The sequence below is a fragment of the Bufo bufo genome, chromosome 8 (genome assembly GCF_905171765.1).
Source record: "Bufo bufo chromosome 8, aBufBuf1.1, whole genome shotgun sequence".
In the NCBI taxonomy this organism is placed as follows: Eukaryota; Metazoa; Chordata; class Amphibia; order Anura; family Bufonidae; genus Bufo; species Bufo bufo.
The window spans coordinates 139515723-139537630 of record NC_053396.1 but is presented as its reverse complement, the minus strand read 5'-3'; positions in this window follow the sequence as shown (position 1 = coordinate 139537630).

Sequence of the window (21908 nt, the reverse complement as noted above, 5' to 3'; positions counted from 1 at the left end):
GACACAATGAAAGAGTGTGGAGGTGGCGGCAGCATCAGGAGGCCACAGAGTTACACAATAACAGAGTGTGGAGGTGGCGGCAGCATCAGGAGGCCACAGAGTTACACAATAACAGAGTGTGGAGGTGGAGGCAGCATCAGGAGGCCACAGAGTGGCACAATGACAGAGTGTGGAGGTGGTGGCAGCATCAGGAGGCCACAGAGTGGCGCAATGAAAGAGTGTGGATGCGACGGAAGCAGCAGCATCAGGAGGAGGCCACAGAGTGGCACAATGACAGTGTGGAGGTGGAAGCAGCATTAGGGGATTACCGAGTGGCAAGATGACATATTGTGGAGGTGACAGCAGCATCAGGAGACCACAGAGTGGCAAGGTGACATAGTGTGCAGGTGGCAGCAGCATCAGGAGAGCACAGAATGACCTGGTAACAGAGTGGGGAGGTGGCAGCAGCATCAGAAGACTACAGAGTGGCAAAGTGACATATTGTGCAGGTGACAGCAGAATCAGGAGACCACAGAGTGGCAAAGTGACATAGTGTGGAGGTGGCAGCAGCATCAGGAGACCACAGAGTGACCTGGTAACAGAGTAGGGAAGAGGCAGCAGCATCAGGAGACCACAGAGTGACCTGGTAACAGAGTGGGGAGGAGGCAGTAGCATCAGGAAACCACAGAGTGGCAAGGTGACATAGTAAGGAGGTGGCAGCAGCATCAGGAGACCACAGAGTGGCAAGGTGACATAGTAAGGAGGTGGCAGCAGCATCAGGAGACCACAGAGTGACCTTGTAACAGAGTAGGGAGGTGGGTGGCAATATGAGTACCAGCTTAAGATGGTGGGTGAAAAAAGAAGCACTTGGCATCAGATGTGTGGCATAAGGTGGGTGGAAGCATCAGAATAGTAGCTGAGGCAGGTAGCCAGAAGAAAATGGTCTCTTTTGTCAAAGTGTTGGTGTGGCACCATGTATGATCTAGTCTGATGCATCAGGCATAGGTGGGTGGAAATCCTGGCTGATCCATGCCTGATTCATCTTGACAAGGGTCAGTCTCTCCACATTTTGGGTGGACAGGCGAGTTCTTCTTGGGGTAACTATGGCCCCCGCTGCACTAAACACCCGCTCTGATGAGGCCGCAAATCTAGTTTGGCTGCCCAGTAGTCCAGCGGATCTTCAATGTGGAGTGGCAGGGTACTATCCAAGTATGCCACCACCTGCTGGTTGAGGTCCTGCTCCAGGTCTAGCTGCTGCTGCTGGTGAGTAGTTTCTTCACTAGGCGGGTGAAGAAAGCTGCTCATCAGCGACTCTAGACTCAAGTTGCTGCTGATGGAGCTGGAACTGCTCCTACCCCCCCCACCACTCCCCAGCAGCCATGGCAGAGGAACGTGAGCGCAGAGGGCCCCCCGGTTAGACCTGCGAGAGGAGGAATAATGGCGCAGATAGGCAGCAGCCAACTAACTACATAGGATGTCTCTATAGTAGTTCAGTTTGTCCTCCCTCTCAGCGGGTGGAAAAAAGGCCCCCATTTTTGACTGGTAGCAAGGGTCCAACAAGGTGGAGAGCCAGAAGTCATCCTTGACAATTCGGCTGTCACTACGCAAGCAAGTGAGCATGCATCGGGCCATTTGTGCAAGTGACTCGGAGGAACTCCCTGCCTCCATCTCCACTGCATACTTCCACGGTGTGTCTGGGTCCTCTGCCTCGTCTTCCTCATCGCCCTGTAGCTTCTCTGGCTGCTCCTGCTCCTCCTCTCCTGTCACCTGTGTGTAAAAACCACCCATTTTGCTACACATTGCTTGTGCTCCAATGTCCTCCTCCTCCTCCTCCTCCAGTTCAGCCCCCACAGGGTTTAAGTGGCCATGAAAGTTAGGCGCCAATTTTCAGGTCCCCTGACCAGCCAGATTTACCAGCATCTGTTCCAGGACGTGAAGCAGTGGAATGACGTTGTTCATCCCGTAGTCCTTGCGAATGACAAATAACGTGGCCTCCTCAAAGGACCTGAGCAAACGGCAGGTGTCACACATGAGCTGCCACTGTCTGATATCAAAGTTACACAGAGGAGTAATCCTGTCCGCTTGGATCATCAAGAAATTGTTTATGGCCTTTCTCTGTTCGTATAGTCGGGCCAACATGTGAAGGGTGGAATTCCAACAGGTGGAAACGTTGCATATCAGCCTATGTTGGGGGATGCCGTTCTGCAGCTCAATGAGGGTTCGCGGTGTACGAGTGGCTGAAGTGCATGCAAAGTTTCCTGGTCATTTTTAGGATGTCTTGCAGATGGGTGGAAGACTTCAGGAACCTCTTAACACAATAGAAGGTCCCCGGAAGGAAATATTTCTCCCAGAAGGGCATGCCAGAGCTATATGGCCACGTTCAGCGGCAAATGAATGTATCTCTGGCACACAGTGTCTGTGCCAAGATACATCTTACCACAGACACGTGGTCTAGCAAACACGGGCAGGGAAGGTACATAACTTTTACTGCCCACTGGGTGATCCTTCTGACGGGCGTCAAGCATGCAACCCATGGCACCCGTGGGGCATGCAGGCCTGCCTCTTCTCCTCCTCCTACTCAATCCTCCCTCTCCTCCTCGGTTGACTCCTCCTTTTCCGCTGCTACCGTCTCTTCCCCTGCGGCCCCCAAGATCCCCAGAACCTATTCGACGTGCCAGGTGAGACGTTGCCATGCTGTGCTGCATCTGTTGTGCCTGGAGGCCAAGAGCCACACCGGTCCTGGACTCCTTTTAGCTTTGTGGTCACAGACAGATCAGTGGCTAACCCCGCTCAATTTGACAGTTGGTAAAGTGGTGTACGACAACAGTGCCAATCTGCTGAGCACCCTGAAACAGGGCAAAATGACACACATGCCATGCATGGCACACGTCCTGAACTTAGTCATGCAGCGATTTGTTGCCAAATACCCCGGGGTCCAGGACGTCTTGCGGCAGGCCAGGAAAATCTCTGACCATTTTAGAAGATCTTACATGGCCATGGCTCACCTTGCTGACATTCAGCGGTGACACCACCTGCCCGTCAGACGTCTGATTTGTGACAGCCCGACGCAATGGAACTCCACCTTGTATATGCTTGATAGGCTGCTCCAGCAGATACGTGCAGTTAATGACTACCTGTACGAACTCTGCGGCAGGACAGGTTCTGGGGAGCTTGTTTTTTTTTCCACCACGCCAGTGGCTGCTCACGCGACGCATGCAGACTTCTGCGGCCATTTGATGAGATCACCAAACTTGTCAGTCGCAGCCAGGGCCCCATCAGTGACATCGTACCTTACACCTTCTTTCTGGAGCGTGCATTGTCCTGTGTCATTGATCAAGCCGTCGAGGAGCAGGAGCAGGAAGATGAGGAAGTCGCAATGCTGGATGAATTTCCAGGGGGGGAATACTCCATCTGAGTCAGCAGGAGTCTGAAGAGGAGTCAGAGGAGGATGGTGGAGGAGCAAGAAGAGCATGCTTTAAACGTTTCTGGGATCCCTAGTGTTGTCCGTGGACGGGGGGAGGAGAACGAGGACGACATTATCCTGGATGATGAGCAGGAGCCAGGCCACTCCACCGCTTCCAGTTTAGTGCAAATGGGGGCCTTCCTGCTCCAGTGCTTGAAGAGGGAACCCCATATAAAAAGCATAAAGGACCAGTACTGGGTGGCAACGTACTTACCTGTACTTACCCGTTACAAACACAACATGGCGGTAATGTTACCACCATCACAGAGGGCTGTCAGAATGCAGCACTTCCAGGCCTTGGTTCGAGAAATGCTGCATTCTGCTTTTGCTGGGCGCTGGCAGATGAATTTCCACTCACAGAGAAACAGTTGCGGGTACCAATCCAACAGCGCATTGAAGAAGAGGGCGGTTTGAAGATGTGTTGGTCACTTCGGATATGAGATCATTCTTGCAGCCAACCCATCGACAGCCGTCCTCCAGATCCAGCCTCAGGGAACGCCTAGACTGAAAGGTGTCCGATTACAGGGTTAACAGCCAATGTGGACGCTCTGAGAAGCGATGAACCCCTGGACTACTGGGTGTGCAGGCTTGACCTGTGGCCAGAGCTGGCACAATTTGCCATGGAACTCTTGGCTTGCCCTTCGTCCAGTCTCCTGTCCGAAAGGACATTCAGAGCAACAGGGGGGATTGTGACTGATAAGCGCACTCGCCTAGCTCACGACAGTGTGGACTACCCCACATTTCTAAAAATTATGAGGCATGGATCTCGGAAGAATTCAGCACATGTGACGAGTCGACCATGTTTGATTGAAATTTCTCATGACAACCCACAAATATCTGCCACCACCCGGAACAAATCATGGTCCCTGTCTTAGGTAAATACAGCGGCATAAAAGGCCATTTATATCCGTTGAATGCCTAATTTTTGAGGCCTGTACTGGCCGACAGTTACATATTTATCCTGTGACTGCCTAATGTACCTCCAGCCACAGAATCCAAAGTTCTTTGCTGTCAGGTGAATGCCTATTGGCTAATTTTTGGGGCCTGCACTGTCTGACAGTTGCATTTTTATCCTGTGACCGCCTAATGTACCTCCAGCCACAGAATCCAAAGTTCTTTGCTGTCAGGTGAACGCCTATTGGCTAATTTTTGGGGCCTGTTCTGGCCGACAGTTACATATTTATCCTGTGCACACCTAATGTACCTCCAGCCACAAAATCCAAAGTTCTTTGCTGTCAGGTGAACGCCTATTGGCTAATTTTTGGGGCCTGTACTGGCCTACAGTTACATATTTATCCTGTGCACGCCTAATGTACCTCCAGCCACAAAATCCAAAGTTCTTTGCTGTCAGGTGAACGCCTATTGGTTAATTTTTGGGGCCTGTACTGCCCTACAGTTACATATTTATCCTGTGAATGCCTAATGTACCCCTAGCCACAGAATACAAAGTTCTTTGATGCCAGATGAACGCCTATTGGCTTATTTTTAGGGCCTGTACTGGCTGACAGTTACATATTTATCCTGTGACCGCCTAATGTACCTCCAGCCACAGAATCCAAAGTTCTTTGCTGTCAGGTGAATGCTTATTGGCTAATTTTTGGGGCCTGCACTGGCGGACAGTTACATTTTTATCCTGTGACCGCCTAATGTACCTCCAGCCACAGAATCCTACAAAGTTGTGTGCTGTCAGGTGAATGCCTATTGGCTAATTTTTGGAGCCTGTACTGGAGTGGCAAGTTCTCACAACAATACTTAGTGCACTAATCACTAATATCTCATGAGACCTTATAAAATGTGAAGTTGTGTGTACCGCGAAAAAATTATTCGCATCATTAGGGATTTTCGAAATGGCGCTTTTTTTAAACACTCGATCTGCATATACAGCGATTGTTATAACATGCATGTGAAATGTTATCAAATATCACTGCTTTAATGTCAAATTACTTACAGTGATCAGAAATTCTTCCTCAACGTCGCCAAAATTGTTGCCAACCATCTTTTCTGATCGCATCCAACTTCGGTCTGGTGGAAACCCAGTTGCTGTAGTAGGCCGCGAATATTTTGCTCATGCGCATAGGCGAAAATTACATTGCCGATATTTTGCATTGAAAAAAATTATGAATGGAGATCCCAAATTCGAATAATACATCTGGTATGTCACTTTCCATGTTGTGGGACTATTTGTGCACTTCTAGTAAGTATTTGGTGACTGCAAATATGACCTGAAGGTATTCCAGGTTCGCCTGAACTTGCGGTTCCCGAACATTTGATCGCGTTTGCACAATCGCGTTCACACGATCGCGTTCGCGAACCGTCCCAGCCGATGTTCGTACATCACTACTCACCGCTCGCAACACCAGCTTCCACTCTACTCTCCTCATCAATACTTGCCCACCTAGCGGAGCAGGCGGATGTCTCCACCAAATCTTGGCTGGCCAGTAGCTGCTGACTGTCCTCTAGTAGCTCGTCCTCGCTGTATAGTGGGGCTAAGCGCACAGCATATAATACTTCTCTGGCTGAGGGAACAGAAAAGGACAGAGGCAGGTTGAGGACAGGTGAGGGCACAGGGCCTGCCAACCAAGGGTTGTGTCTAACAAACCCGCCGACTCTTGGCTAGGACCCAAACTTTGGTGCACTAAAATGGCTGTAAAATAGTAATAGTAAGAGCTAGAGGGCTGCAAAAGGAAGCAAAATGGGGGTAAGAGCAGGACAATTGCCCTGCAAACAAATGTGGAAAGGGAAATTACTTAAAATAACATAGAATAGAAAAAAAAAAAAAAAATTATAATCTTGAACTAGGAGGCAGAGGTCAAAGGAGGAGAAGGTAGCCAACACTGTTTTTGATGTTAGGGAAGACCCCAAAACATTGGGAAATAGAAAAGAGAATGCAAAGAGAAAGTGCGCTGAAGTCTAACAATGGCTGTGTGCGGCTGGTATACTTGTCTATTCAGCACAAGGTACGGACAAGTCCTGTGGGATCCATGCCTGGTTCATTTTAATGAACGTGAGCTTGTCCACGTTGGCTGTAGACAGGCGGTTGTGATTGTCTGTGATCACCCCCCTTTGCCGTGCCAAACAAACGTTCAGACAATACACTGGCCGCAGGGCAGGCCAGCACCTCTAAGACATAAAGGGCAAGCTCAGGCCATGTGCCCAATTTGGAGACCCAAAAGTTGAATGGGGCAGACCCATCAGTCAGTACGTCTAGGCTTGTGCACAAGTACTGTTCCACCATGTTGCTGAAATGCTGCCTCCTGCTAAGACATTCCGTATCAGCTGGTGGTGCTGGTTTTTGTGGCGTGCTGACAAAGCTTTTCCACATTTTGGCCATGCTAATAGAGATGGCCCGAACTATCCGACGGCGAACAGTTCCCGGCGAACATAGCTTGTTCGCGTTCGCCTCTGCCGGGCGAACACATGCGATGTTCGGTCCGCCCCCTATACATCATCATTGAGCAAACTTTGACCCTGTACCTCACAGTCAGCAGACACATTCCAGCCAATCAGCAGCATACCCTCCCTCCCAGACCCTCCCACCTCCTGCACAGCATCCATTTTAGATTCATTCTGAAGCTGCAGTCTTAGTGAGAGGAGGGAGACTGTAACTGCTGCTGATTTAATTGGGAAATCGATAGCTAGGCTAGTGAATTCAGTGTCCACTCCAGTCCTGAAAGACTCATCTGATCTCTGCTGTAAGGACAGCGTCCTGACAGCACCCCAAAAAGCCCTTTTTAGGGCTGCAACATTAGTCTGCTTTTTTTTTTTCCTTTATATACATATTGCAGTTGCCTGGCCTGCCTGTGTGTGAGGAGCTGCAGGCCCACAGACTGTAGTGTGCCCACTGCCAGTGCTCACCCCTGTCATTCCGTGTGGCACAGGACTTTGCTTAAAAAAAGGCACTTAATTTTTACACTTTAATCTAAGGTTAGTTGCCTGCCAGTGTGTGTCAGGCTGACTTCCACTGACTGTAGTGTGCCCACTGCCAGTGCCCACCACTCATACCGGCTGGCACAGGACTTTGCATAAAAAAGGCATTTAATTTTTACACTTTAGTGTAATTTCAGCTGCTTGCCTGCTGCTAGTGTGTGTCAGGCCGACATCAACTGACTGTAGTGTGCCCACTGCCAGTGCCCACCCCTGTCATCCCGTGTGGCACAGGACTTTGCTTAAAAAAAAGGCACTTAATTTTTACACTTTAATCTAAGGTTAGTTGCCTGCCAGTGTGTGTCAGGCTGACTTCCACTGACTGTAGTGTGCCCACTGCCAGTGCCCACCACTCATACCGGCTGGCACAGGACTTTGCATAAAAAAGGCATTTAATTTTTACACTTTAGTGTAATTTCAGCTGCTTGCCTGCTGCTAGTGTGTGTCAGGCCGACTTCAACTGACTGTAGTGTGCCCACTGCCAGTGCCCACCCCTGTCATCCCGTGTGGCACAGGACTTTGCTTAAAAAAAAGGCACTTCATTTTTACACTTTAATCTAAGGTTAGTTGCCTGCCAGTGTGTGTCAGGCCGACTTCAACTGACTGTAGTGTGCCCACTGCCAGTGCCCACCCCTGTCATCCCGAGTGGCACAGGACTTTGCTTAAAAAATAGGCACTTAATTTTTACACTTTAATCTAAGGTTAGTTGCCTGCCAGTGTGTGTCAGGCTGACTTCCACTGACTGTAGTGTGCCCACTGCCAGTGCCCACCACTCATACCGGCTGGCACAGGACTTTGCATAAAAAAGGCATTTAATTTTTACACTTTAGTGTAATTTCAGCTGCTTGCCTGCTGCTAGTGTGTGTCAGGCCGACTTCAACTGACTGTAGTGTGCCCACTGCCAGTGCCCACCCCTGTCATCCCGTGTGGCACAGGACTTTGCTTAAAAAATAGGCACTTAATTTTTACACTTTAATCTAAGGTTAGTTGCCTGCCAGTGTGTGTCAGGCTGACTTCCACTGACTGTAGTGTGCCCACTGCCAGTGCCCACCACTCATACCGGCTGGCACAGGACTTTGCTTAAAAAAGGCATTTAATTTTTACACTTTAATGTAATTTCAGCTGCTTGCCTGCTGCTAGTGTGTGTCAGGCCGACTTCAACTGACTGTAGTGTGCGCACTGCCAGTGCCCACCCCTGTCATACCGAGTGGCACAGGACTTTGCTTAAAAAATAGGCACTTAATTTTTACACTTTAATCTAAGGTTAGTTGCCTGCCAGTGTGTGTCAGGCCGACTTCAACTGACTGTAGTGTGCCCACTGCCAGTGCCCACCCCTGTCATCCCGAGTGGCACAGGACTTTGCTTAAAAAATAGGCACTTAATTTTTACACTTTAATCTAAGGTTAGTTGCCTGCCAGTGTGTGTCAGGCTGACTTCCACTGACTGTAGTGTGCCCACTGCCAGTGCCCACCACTCATACCGGCTGGCACAGGACTTTGCTTAAAAAAGGCATTTAATTTTTACACTTTAATGTAATTTCAGCTGCTTGCCTGCTGCTAGTGTGTGTCAGGCCGACTTCAACTGACTGTAGTGTGCCCACTGCCAGTGCCCACCCCTGTCATACCGAGTGGCACAGGACTTTGCTTAAAAAATAGGCACTTAATTTTTACACTTTAATCTAAGGTTAGTTGCCTGCCAGTGTGTGTCAGGCTGACTTCCACTGACTGTAGTGTGCCCACTGCCAGTGCCCACCCCTGTCATACCGAGTGGCACAGGACTTTGCTTAAAAAATAGGCACTTAATTTTTACACTTTAATCTAAGGTTAGTTGCCTGCCAGTGTGTGTCAGGCTGACTTCCACTGACTGTAGTGTGCCCACTGCCAGTGCCCACCACTCATACCGGCTGGCACAGGACTTTGCTTAAAAAAGGCATTTAATTTTTACACTTTAATGTAATTTCAGCTGCTTGCCTGCTGCTAGTGTGTGTCAGGCCGACTTCAACTGACTGTAGTGTGCCCACTGCCAGTGCCCACCCCTGTCATACCGAGTGGCACAGGACTTTGCTTAAAAAATAGGCACTTAATTTTTACACTTTAATCTAAGGTTAGTTGCCTGCCAGTGTGTGTCAGGCTGACTTCCACTGACTGTAGTGTGCCCACTGCCAGTGCCCACCACTCATACCGGCTGGCACAGGACTTTGCATAAAAAAGGCATTTAATTTTTACACTTTAGTGTAATTTCAGCTGCTTGCCTGCTGCTAGTGTGTGTCAGGCCGACTTCAACTGACTGTAGTGTGCCCACTGCCAGTGCCAACCACTGATACCGGGTGGCACAGTAGCTTGCCGATAAATAAGGCATTTAATTTTTAGACAGTAGTCTAAATTCAGTTGCTTGCCTGCTGCCAGTGTGTGTCAGGCCCGCTTCCACTGACTGTAGTGTGCCCACTGCCAGTGCCAACCACTGATACCGGGTGGCACAGTAGCTTGCCGATAAATAAGGCATTTAATTTTTAGACAGTAGTCTAAATTCAGTTGCTTGCCTGCTGCCAGTGTGTGTCAGGCCCTCTTCCACTGACTGTAGTGTGCCCACTGCCAGTGCCAACCACTCATACCGGGTGGCACAGTAGCTTGCCGATAAATAAGGCATTTAATTTTTACACTTTAGTGTAATTTCAGTTGCTTGCCTGCTGCCAGTGTGTGTCAGGCCCGCTTCTACTGACTGTAGTGTGCCCACTGCCAGTGCCAACCACTGATACCATCTCCCCGTTCGAAAAATCTATTCAATAAATGGCACCCAGATTTGGGACGTTAGAGGGATTAAACTGATGAGAATAGTACTACAGAAAATACCACTCATATCGGGTGTGACAGTAAATTGCACGGCGCAGACGCAGTCACCGTGGATAAAAACAAAGGGGAGGGAGCCAGCGTTTTTTTAACCATCTCCCCGTTCGAAAAATCAATTCAATTGACCTTTCGGGGACCCTTGGTGTTGTACGTGGCTGGGTGGAGGAAGAAACCTTCAATGACATCACCGGGACGTGGCTAGCTTGGTATCCAACCTTGTGCAAATGGGGAGTTTGCGGTTGTGCAAATGAACTGTTTGCGGTGCATTAAAAGGGGAGTTTGGTCTGTCAATGTCTGTGATGCGGGCGTAACCCTTACACTACCTGATCGATACAACATCATACCTGATCGTATACACACACTGGATGTTTTAAAGCACGTTATTCCAAACAATTTAGGAATGTTAGTTGATTTATGCCCTTTATGGATTAAAACCCGACTCTGCGTCCACTACGTAATTTTCCATGGGAGTTTTGCCATAGATCCCCCTCCGGCATGCCACAGTCCAGGTGTTAGACCCCTTGAAACAACTTTCTCATCACTATTGTGGCCAGAAAGAGTCCCTGTGGGTTTTAAAATTCGCCTGTCTATTGAAGTCTATGGCGGTTCGCCCGGTTCGCCAGTTCGCGAACATTTGCGGAAGTTCTCGTTCGCTGTTCGCGAACTGAAAATTTTATGTTCGCGACATCACTACATGCTAACCCTCCCTTCTGAAGAGCTGGTGGTGCCCCATCTGCGTTGGCGACTTCTTCCTCCTCCTCTGCCTTTGCCTTGTGCTTCCACTGAGCCCCCGCTGTTAGGTGGGAATGCCATCAGCAGCGCGTCTTCCAGTGTGCGCTTGAATTTGCGCATCTTCCGATCATGCTCCAGTGACAGAATTAAGGAAGGCACATTGTCCTTGTAGTGGGGATCCAGCAGGGTGGCCACCTTGTAATAAGCACTGGTTAGAATGTGGGAAACTCGGCAGTCGTTGCGCAGGCACTGCAGCATGTAGTTGCTCATGTGTGCCAGGCTGCCAAGAGACATCGACAAGCTGTCCTCTGTGGGAGGTGTATCATCTGTGTCCTCTGTATCCCCCCAGTCACACTCCAGTGATGGCCAAGAGCTGCTTTGGGTGCCATCCTGCTGTTAACATAGTTCCTCCTCATCATCATCCTCCTCATACTCCAGAACTGTGTCCTGGCTGGACAGTTGTGTACCTGGCCTCTGTTGGTGCAGAAACTCACCCTCCGAGCCACTTGTGAATGACTGGCCTGATAACCATGGAAATGACCCCTCTTCCTCCTCCTCTTCCATCTTTGCCACATCCTCTTCCATCATTGCCCGAAGCATTTTTTCAAGGAGACATAGAAGTGGGATAATATCGCTGAGGATGGCGTCATCGGCACTGGCCATGTTGGTGGAGTACTCGAAACAGCGCAACACGGCACACTCATCCCGCATGGAGGCCCACTCGTTGTTGGTGAAGTGGGTCTGTTTCGCAGAGCGACTCACCCATGCATGCTGCAGCTGAAACTCCACTATCGCCTGCTACTGCTCGCACAGTCTCTCCAGCATGTGCAAGGTGGAGTTCCATCTTGTGGGCACGTTGCATATGAGGCGGTGAGCGGGAAGGCCAAAGTTACACTGCAGAGCAGACAGGCGAGCAGCAGCAGGGTGAGAACGCCCAAAGCGCGCACAGATGGCCCGCACTTTCTGCAGCAGCTCTGACATATTGGGGTAATTTTTCAGGAAGCTATGCACCACCAAATTCAGCACATGCGCCAGGCAAGGGATGTGTGTCAAACCGGCTAGGCCCAGAGCTGCTACGATATTTCGCCTGTTATCGCACACCACCAGGCCAGTCTTGAGGCTCAGTGGCACCAACCACTCATCGGTCTGTTGTTCCATGCCTGTCCACAGCTCCTGTGCGGTGTGTAGTTTTTCTCCCAAACAGATGAGTTTCAAAACAGCCTTCTGTCGTTTCCCCCTTGCTGTGCTGAAGTTGGTGGTGCAGGTGTTACGCTGACCAAATGAGGAGGTGGAGGCGGTAGAGGAGGAAGCGGAGTAGGAGGAGGAGGCAACAGGAGGCAACGAGAAACTTCCTGCAATCTTTGGTGGTTATCCACCTCAGGCCCAGCCGCCACTGCATTAATCCACTGTGCAGTTAGGGAGATATATTGTCCCTGACCGTGCTTACTGGTCCACGTATCGGTAGTTATGTGGACTTTGCCACAGATGGCGTTGTGCAGTGCACACCTGATTTTGTCTGCCACTTTGTCTGCAGGGCAGGAATGACTCGCTTGGAAAAGTAGTGGCAGCTGGGAACCACATACTGTGGGACAGCCACCGCCATAAGGTGTTTAAAAGTCTCCGTCTCCACCAGATGTAATCGGAATAACAACATTTTAAAGGCCAGGAATTTTGAAATGCTGGCATTCAGGGCCTGGGATCGCTGGTGGGTAGGGGGATACTTCTTCTTTCTCTCCAGTGTTTGGGGAATGGACAGCTGAACGCTTCCATGAGACAGTGTGGACATGCTGGGTGACGGTGGTGGAGGTGGTGTTGTTGCTGCCACATCCTCTCTTTGCGGAGTGGCAGGTGCCTTTGTCACTCTAGAGGGGAAAGAAGAGGCAAAAGAGACTGCAGCAAAAGAGGGAGCAGTAGGAGCCTGAGATCTTTCATGGTTTTTGAGGTGTGTATTCAACTGCAGCTCGCGCTTTGCATTTAGATGCCTGGTCATGCAGGTGGTGATCAAGTTTAGAATATTTATGCCTCGCTTCAGGCTCTGATTGCACAGCGTCAGCACATTGTCTGAAGAACTGCCATGCCAGGGAACTTCTTGGAGCTGGCTTTGGTGTGCCCAGTCCCTGGGTGCGGTGGGCCGTGGCAGGCGTACTGGTTAGGGGACGGCCACTCTTCTTTTGCACCCTGCTCCCTCTTTTGATTTGCGGCTGGCACCTCTTCCTCCGAACTGCACACGTCACTTTCATGACCTTGATTCCATGTGGGGTCTAGGACCTCATCATCCTCCACATCATCTTCCACCCACTCCTCACCCCTGCCCTCCTTGCCGGTCTGCACACTGCAGAAAGCCGCAGCAGTTGGCACCTGTGTTTCGTCATCATCAGATACGTGCTGCGGTGGTCCTCCCATGTCCACATCCTGAAACATAAGTGGTTGGGCATCAGTAAACTCAATCTCTTCCACTTCTGGGGCAGGGCTAGGTGGATGGCCGACGGAAACTCTGCCAGCAGAGTCATGAAAAAGGATAAGAGACTGCTGCATGACTTGGGACTCAAACTGCTTGCCTGATTTGCAAGGGGGTGAGCTGAAAGACAGATGACCATGGGCTGCAGGTACAAACTCTGCGCTTTCAGCAGGAGACAATGTGAAGGAACTGAAGGCACTGTCATCCACCCAATCTACTACTGCCTCTACTTGTTCTGGCTAGAGTTGAGCGAACCCAAACTGTAAAGTTCGGGTTCGTACTGAACTTTAGGTTTTTCGGCACCCGGACCCGAACTCGAACATTTACGTAAAAGTTCAGGTTCGGGTTCGGTGTTCGGCGCTTTCTTGGCGCTTTTTGAAAGGCTGCACAGCAGCCAATCAACAAGCGTCATACTACTTGCCACAAAAGGCCATCACAGCCATGCCTACTATTGGCTGTGATTGGCCAACTGCAGCATGTGACCCAGCCTCTATTTAAGCTGGAGTCACGTAGCGCCGCCCGTCACTCTGCTCGGATTAGTGTAGGGAGAGGCTGCAGCTGCTGTGAGGGAGAGATCAGGGAGAAATCTTATCAAGAACTGCTTTTTTTACTCAGCGATCTACAGCAAATGTGTGGGGGCAGTGCACAATTTTTTTAAGCCTGCCCTGAGCCAACTACTGCTGAAAACAAACTTTTTTTACTTCAGTTTGTCAATATCAATACATAATCGGCAGCCATTTTATGCAACGATAGTGCATCAGCACAGGCTAGCTGCATGTCTGCAAGTCCAGAAATACATCTTTTTGCTTACTGGGGTGAAAAAACCCTCTAATATACTGCACATCTGGGATAAGACGTGCATAAGTGACTGTCACATTTAGGCCAGAAATACATCTTTTTGGTTACTGGGGTGAAAAAACCCTCTAATATATACTGCACATCTGGGATTAGACGTGCATAAGTGACTGTCACATTTAGGCCAGAAATACTGCTTTTTGGTTACTGGGTTGAAAAAAACCTCTGATATACTGCACATCTGGGATAAGACGTGCATAAGTGAGTGTCACATTTAGGCCAGAAATACATCTTTTTGCTTACTGGGGTGAAAAAACCCTCTAATATACTGCACATCTGGGATTAGACATGCATAAGTGAGTGTCACATTTAGGCCAGAAATACTCTTTGTGCTTACTGGGGTGAAAAAACCCTCTAATATACTGCACATCTGGGCTGAGACGTGCATAAGTGACTGTCACATTTAGGCCAGAAATACGGCTTTTTGGTTACTGGGGTGAAAAAACCCTCTGATATATTGCACTTCTGGGATAAGACGTGGATAAGTGACTGTCACATTTAGGCCAGAAATACATCTTTCTGCTTACTGGGGTGAAAAAACCCTCTAATATACTGCAAAATCTGGGATAAGACGTGCATAAGTGACTGTCACATTTAGGCCAGAAATACATCTTTTTGGTTACTGGGGTGAAAAAACCCTCTAATATATACTGAACATCTGGGATAAGACGTGCATAAGTGACTGTCTTTTTTTGGCCAGAAATACGGATTTTTGGTTACTGGGGTGAAAAAACCCTCTAATATATACTGCAAATCTGGGATTAGACGTGCATAAGTGACTGTCACATTTCGGCCAGAAATACGGCTTTTTGGTTACTGGGGTGAAAAAAACATCTGATATACTGCACATCTGGGATTAGACGTGCATAAGTTACTGTGAAATTTAGGCCACAAATACCGCTGTCATATAGAGTTAAAAAATAATAATTTGAGTGCGATACCCTACATCAGGGTTTTTATTGGCGGTTAATTATTTTTAACAGACTTAACCACTTTTTACTTTTCTTTGTGAACGCTAACTATGAGGCAAACATCTAATAAGGGACACGGTCATGGTCGTGGTGGTGGTGTTGGTGGAGCCTCTGGTACAGGGAGAGGACGTGGCCGTTCTGCCACAGCACACGTCCTACTGAACCTACTACCTCAGGTCCCAGTAGCCGCCAGAATCTACAGCTATATTTCGTCGGGCCTAATGCCATTCTAAGGATGGTAAGGCCTGAGCAAGTACAGGCGCTAGTCAATTGGGTGGACGTTAGTGGATCCAGCACGTTCACATTATCTCCCACCCAGTCTTCTGCAGAAAGTGCACAGGTGGTGCTTGAAACCCATGCCCATCAGTCTGTCACATCACCCCCGTGCATATCGGGGAACCTGTCTGAGCCTCAAGTCATGCAGCAGTCTCTTATGCTGTTTGAAGACTCTGCTGGCAGGGTTTCCCAAGGGCATCCACCTAGCCCTTCCCCAGGGGTGGAAGACATAGAATGCACTGACGCACAACCACTTATGTTTCCTGATGAGGACATGGGAATACCACCTCAGCACTTCTCTGATGATGACGAAACACAGGTGCCAACTGCTGCATCTTTCTGCAGTGTGCAGACCGAAAAGGAGGTCAGGGAGGAAGACTGGGTGGAAGACGATGCAGGGGGCAATGAGGTCCTAGACCCCACATGGAATGAAGGTCGTGCCACTGACTTTCAGAGTTCGGAGGAAGAGTCAGTGGTGAGACCGAGCCAACAGCGTAGCAAAAGCGGGAGCAGGGTGCAAAAGCAGAGCAGCCGTCGCCAAAACAGTTCGCCTGCTACTGTTCACCGTCACCAGGGACCGAGCACACCAAAGGCAGCTTCAAGGAGTTCCCTGGCATGGCACTTCTTCACACAATGTGCTGACGACAAGAACCGAGTGGTTTGCACGCTGTGCCATCAGAGCCTGAAGCGAGGCATTAACGTTCTGAACCTTAGCACAACCTGCATTACCAGGCATCTACATGCGAGACACGGGCTGCAGTGGAGTAAGCACCTTCAAAACCAAGAAAGGGCTCAGGCCCCTCCTGCTCCCTCTTCTGCTGCTGCCTCGGCCTCTTCCTCCGCCTCTGGAGGAACGTTGGCACCTGCCGCCCAGCAAACAGAGGATGTGCCACCAACAACACCACCTCCGTCACCAAGCATCTCCACCATGTCACACGGAAGCGTTCAGCTCTCCATCTCACAAACCTTTGAGAGAAAGCGTAAATTCCCACCTAGACACCCTCGATCCCTGGCCCTAAATGCCAGCATTTCTAAACTACTGGCCTTTGAAATGCTGTCATTCAGGCTGGTGGAGACGGACAGCTTCAAACAGCTCATGTCTCTTGCTGTCCCACAGTATGTCATTCCCAGCCGCCACTACTTTTCCAGGAGAGCGGTGCCTTCCCTGCACAACCAAGTATCGGATAAAATCAAGTGTGCACTGTGCAACGCCATCTGTGGCAAGGTCCACCTAACCACAGATACGTGGACCAGTAAGCACAGCCAGGGACACTATATCTCCCTAACTGCACACTGGGTAAATGTAGTGGCGGCTGGGCCCCAGGCTGAGAGCTGTTTGGCGCACGTCCTTCTGCCGCCAAGGATCGCAGGGCATCATTCTTTGCCTCCTGTTGCCTCCTCTTCCTACTCGACTTCCTCCTCCTCTTCTACCACCTCCTTATCCGGTCAGCGACAGACCTTCACCACCAACTTCAGCACAGCCAGGGGTAAACGTCATCAGGCCGTTCTGAAACTGATGTGTTTGGGGGACAGGCCCCACACCGCGCAGGAATTGTGGCAGGGTATAGAACAAGAGACCGACGAGTGGTTGCTGCCAGTGAGCCTCAAGCCCGGCCTGGTGGTGTGCGATAATGGGCGAAATCTCGTTGAGCTCTGGGACTAGCCGGTTTGATGCACATCCCTTGCCTGGCGCATGTGCTGAATTTGGTGGTGCAGAAATTCATTCACAACTACCCCGACATGTCAGAGCTGCTGCGTAAAGTGCGGGCCGTCTGTGCACGCTACCGGCGTTCTCATCCTGCCGCCGCTCGGCAGTCTGCTCTACAGCGTAACTTCGGCCTTCCCGCTCACCGCCTCATATGCGAAGTGCCCACCAGGTGGAACTCCACCTTGCACATGCTGGAGAGACTGTGCGAGCAGCAGCAGGCCATAGTGGAGTTTCAGCTGCAGCACACACGGGTGTGTCGCACTGCGGAACAGCACCACTTCACCACCAATGACTCGGCCTCCATGCGAGACCTGTGTGCCATGTTGCGCTGTTTCGAGTACTCCACCAACATGGCCAGTGGCGATGACGCCGTTATTAGCGTTACAATACCACTTCTATGTCTCCTTGAGAAAACACTTAGGGCGATGATGGAAAAGGATGTGGCCCAGGACGAGGAGGAGGAAGAGGGGTCATCTCTAACACTTTCAGGCCAGTCTTTTAGAAGTGGCTCAGAAAGAGGATTTTTGCAACAGCAGAGGCCAGGTACAAATTTGGCCAGCCAGGGCCCACTACTGGAGGAGGAGGAGGAGGATGGGGATGAAGCATGTTCACAGCAGGGTGGCATCCAACGCAGCTCGGGCCCATCACTGGTGCGTGGCTGGGGGGATACGGAGGACGCAGACGATACGCCTCCCACAGAGGACAGCTTGTCCTTACCTCTGGGCAGCCTGGCACACATGAGCAACTACATGCTGCAGTGCCTGCGTAACGACAGCAGAGTTGCCCACATTGTAACGTGTGCTGACTACTGGGTGGCCACCCTGCTGGATCCCCGTTACAAAGACAATGTGCCGTCCTTAATTCCCTTACTGGAGCGTGATCGGAAGATGCACGACTACAGGCGCACGCTGGTAGACACGCTCATGAGAGCATTCCTGACGCCGGGGGACAAGTGGAACCACAAGGCGAAGGCAGGGGAGGAGGAAGAGGTCGCCAATGCAGCTGTGTCTGCGCCAGCACCTCAGAAGGCAGGGTTAGCATGGCCGACATGTGTAACATCCCAGAGTATGTCACTAAACTCTGTTACCCAGCTTCATTATGTTAAGATGTGAATGTGTTAATATCTGATGTAATCTCACTGTGCATTGCCATCTCTATGTCTGTATTTTATATATTTGCTGTCATTTCCATGTACACCAGCAGGTGGCAGCAGTATGTAGCAGATAGTCTGTAGGAAAGTTAGTATACCTAGACTGGAATAGACCATTCCAGCCTAGCTTCCCCCATCTGAGGAGGAGTGGAATGTTCCCACTCTTACTTCAGAGGGAGGACAGAAGGTTCTAGGCAGTGTACCAGCCACCCCCTGTTGGGGCAGGCTGCGTGAATAGGAGCTACCAGAAACAGGGATCCCAACAAAGGATTCAGGCCTAACCTGAGGCCTAAAGCAACCTTCCCAGCCTGAGTTCCTTACCTCAGCTGGATGAACAAAGAAAGCAGCAATTGCAGAACTTCTAGATCTCCAGGACGAAGCCACCATTCCCTGCGAGCAGTCCTGTAAGTATGTATATGTCACACACCGAACTAACAGATGGATTAACTAATATATTTTTGTGTCAGAGGTACAAAGATGGTGCATTGCACCTGTGAGGGTTAAGACTCCATGTTGTGCCTTGTACAGCCATTTTATGTTATAAGCCTTAAACCTTTGTGTGTAGAATCTATGATATAAACTGGGAATTTCTCTGTGAAAGATTACTGTGACGACTTCAAGGTCGCTCCTAGCCCCTCCAACTTTGTCCCAGAAAGGAATTTGTACAATATTTAGCAGGAAACGTTAGTGATGAACACCCACATTTAAGATTAAGGAGACGATCTAGGCGTACAGCCAAGAAGATGCTCATTTCAGATGGTATTTTTAATGAGTTAAAGACTAGTGTTGATCGAGCACCAAAGTGCTCGTGTGCTCTGGCCGAACACATCGGTATGCTTGTGTGCTCTACCGAGCACCCGAGCACAATGGAAGTCAATGGGAGAACCCAAGGCACCCCCTGCTTGGAAGAGAAGAGGGTGTCTGGTTCACAAAAAAAGGTTACAAATTGATGGAAACCCCATCAAAATGGTTTGGAAGCAGCATTAAGAGGATGGCTGGATGCGTCTTGGACTCCTATTATCTATGGCTTAAAATAGACTACCACACACAGGCTATATGCCAAAAGCCAGGTATATGCAAGCCATCAATCTATCTATGAGACAGATGACAGGCTTAGTCAGAATAACTTACAATGGCAGCCTTGTGAGACATTCCAAACCAGCTCTCATCTGAGAGCCAGTAAGCCTCAAAGTTACTTCAGATCTGTTGGAAGGCACCTAGATCAATATTATTAGGGAGACAAAACGTTTTCTGATTGTCCTAACATAATATTCAATAACCTTTCTATACAGTTTTGTCATGTAAAAACTAATTTGCATAAACATGGGCATATGGGAAAGACATGCAAATGAGCAGAATCTGCCTTGTTTTTCAGCTAAAAAAACATTTGCATGGAAAATTCACGATCTACACTACTCATGAACAGCGCCATCTATTGGATTCATAGTCTTTTGACAAGAGTAATTGTCTTGTCAAACTATGAAACCAATAGATGGCGCTGTTCATGAGTCATGAACAGCACCATCTATTGGTTTCATAGTCTGGCCACCAGCAGCTGTCCATGTGTCTGTGGTGAAGTGGACCTGCCCAGTAACTGTGTTGGTCAGGGCACGGGTGATGTTCTAGGACACATGCTGGTGTAAGGCGAGCACGGCACACTGTGAAAAATAATGGCGTCTGGGGACTGCGTACCGAGGGACGGCTGCCGACATCAGGCTGCGGAAGGCCTCAGTGTCCACAATCCTAAATGGCAACATTTCAAGGGCCAGTAATTTCGAAAGTTGCGCATTTAGTGCTATGGCCTGTGGATGGGTGGGTGGCAGGGAAGTGGATGTTGTTGCTGATGGTTCATGTGAAGGTCCAGGTGCAGGGCCAGGGGCATCCGGGCCTGCGCCTTCGACAGGGGATTGATCAGCAGTGCTTAACACAGGGGAAGAGGACGCAGTGGTGTGACCCGCAGACCCAGATTGTGGAACCAGGCATTCTGCCCACTTATTAGGGTGCTTGGATGCCATGTGGCAGATCATACTGGTGGTGGTGAGGTTGCTAGTGTTCACGCCCCGGCTCATTTTGGTACGGCACAGGTTGCAAACTACCACTCTTTTGTTGTCTGCACTTTCCTCAAAATAGCGCCATACTGCAGAGCACCTACCCCTTGGCAAGGTAGATTTACGCATGGGGGTGCTCGGTGTAACGGTTGTGGGCCTGTTTGGTGTGGGCCGGCTTCTCCCTTTTGCAACCCCACTGCCTCTTCCAGCCTGTCGCGGTGCTGCCGATTCCTCCCCCTCTGTACTGCTGTCCTCGCTCGGCTTTTCACCTTCCCATGTTGGGTCAGTGACCTCATCATCCACCACCTCCTCTTCCACTTCCTCACTCTGCTCATCCTCCTGACTTGACCTAACCACAACCTCAGTGATTGACAACTGAGTCTCATCATCATCCACCTTGTGAACGAATGATTGCCGTTCACCACCGTCCTCTTCTTGAGACTGTGAAGGCTCAAGAGTTTGAGAATAAGGGCACAATATGTCAGGTCCCTCTTCAAGCGTGCTGGGCGTGAGGGCCAAATGTAATAGTGACGCTGGAAAGAGCTCCTCGGAAAGAGCTCCTCGGAAGCCATTCCATGGTAGGAGGAAGGATGATCAGAGTGAGGATTCGGTTGACCAGACTCTTGGCTACAGAGATTGGACTTGGTGGAAGAGAGGGTGGTGCTTAACCGACTGGAAGCAATATCTTCAGCAATCCAACCGACCAACTGTTTGCACTGGTCCGACTTGGACAGTGTTGTCCTGCGCCGCCTAGCTAAATTGGACATGAAGTTGGGAACGGTGGATGTATTTTTTTTTTCCAGTGCACTGGCAGCAGGCACAGTTTTATTGCACCCAGGGCCACGGCCTCTGCATGCACCATCAGCTTCACGCCCACTTCCCTGTCCCCTAGTGCTCGCCTTCTTCATATTAATGGTTTTGACAGTATATGTCACAGAAACCCCAAAAATATGGACACTATATTAGGCCCAGATTATTGGAATCTGCATTACAGACACTGTTTTCTGATGTAGTACAGTACTGGTTACAGAACACCACAGATTATGGACACCATATTAGGCCCAGATTATTGGAATTTGCAATACAGACACTGTTTTCTGATGTAGTACAGTATTGGTTCCAGAACACCACAGATTATGGACACCATATTAGGCCCAGATTATTGGAATTTGCAATACAGGCACAGTTTTCGGATGCAGGACAGTATATGTCACAGAACACCACAGATTATGGACACTATATTAGGCCCAAATTATTGGAATTTGCAATACAGACACAGTTTTCGGATGCAGGACAGTATATGTCACAGAAACCCACAGAATATGGACACTATATTAGGCCCAGATTAGTTAAATTTGCCCTGAAGAAACTGTTTTCGGATGGCGTACTGTATATGTCACAGAAAGCCACACACTATGGACACTAGATTAGGCCCAGATTATTTAAATTTACGCTAAAGAAACATATTTTGGATGGAGTACTGTATATCTCACGGATG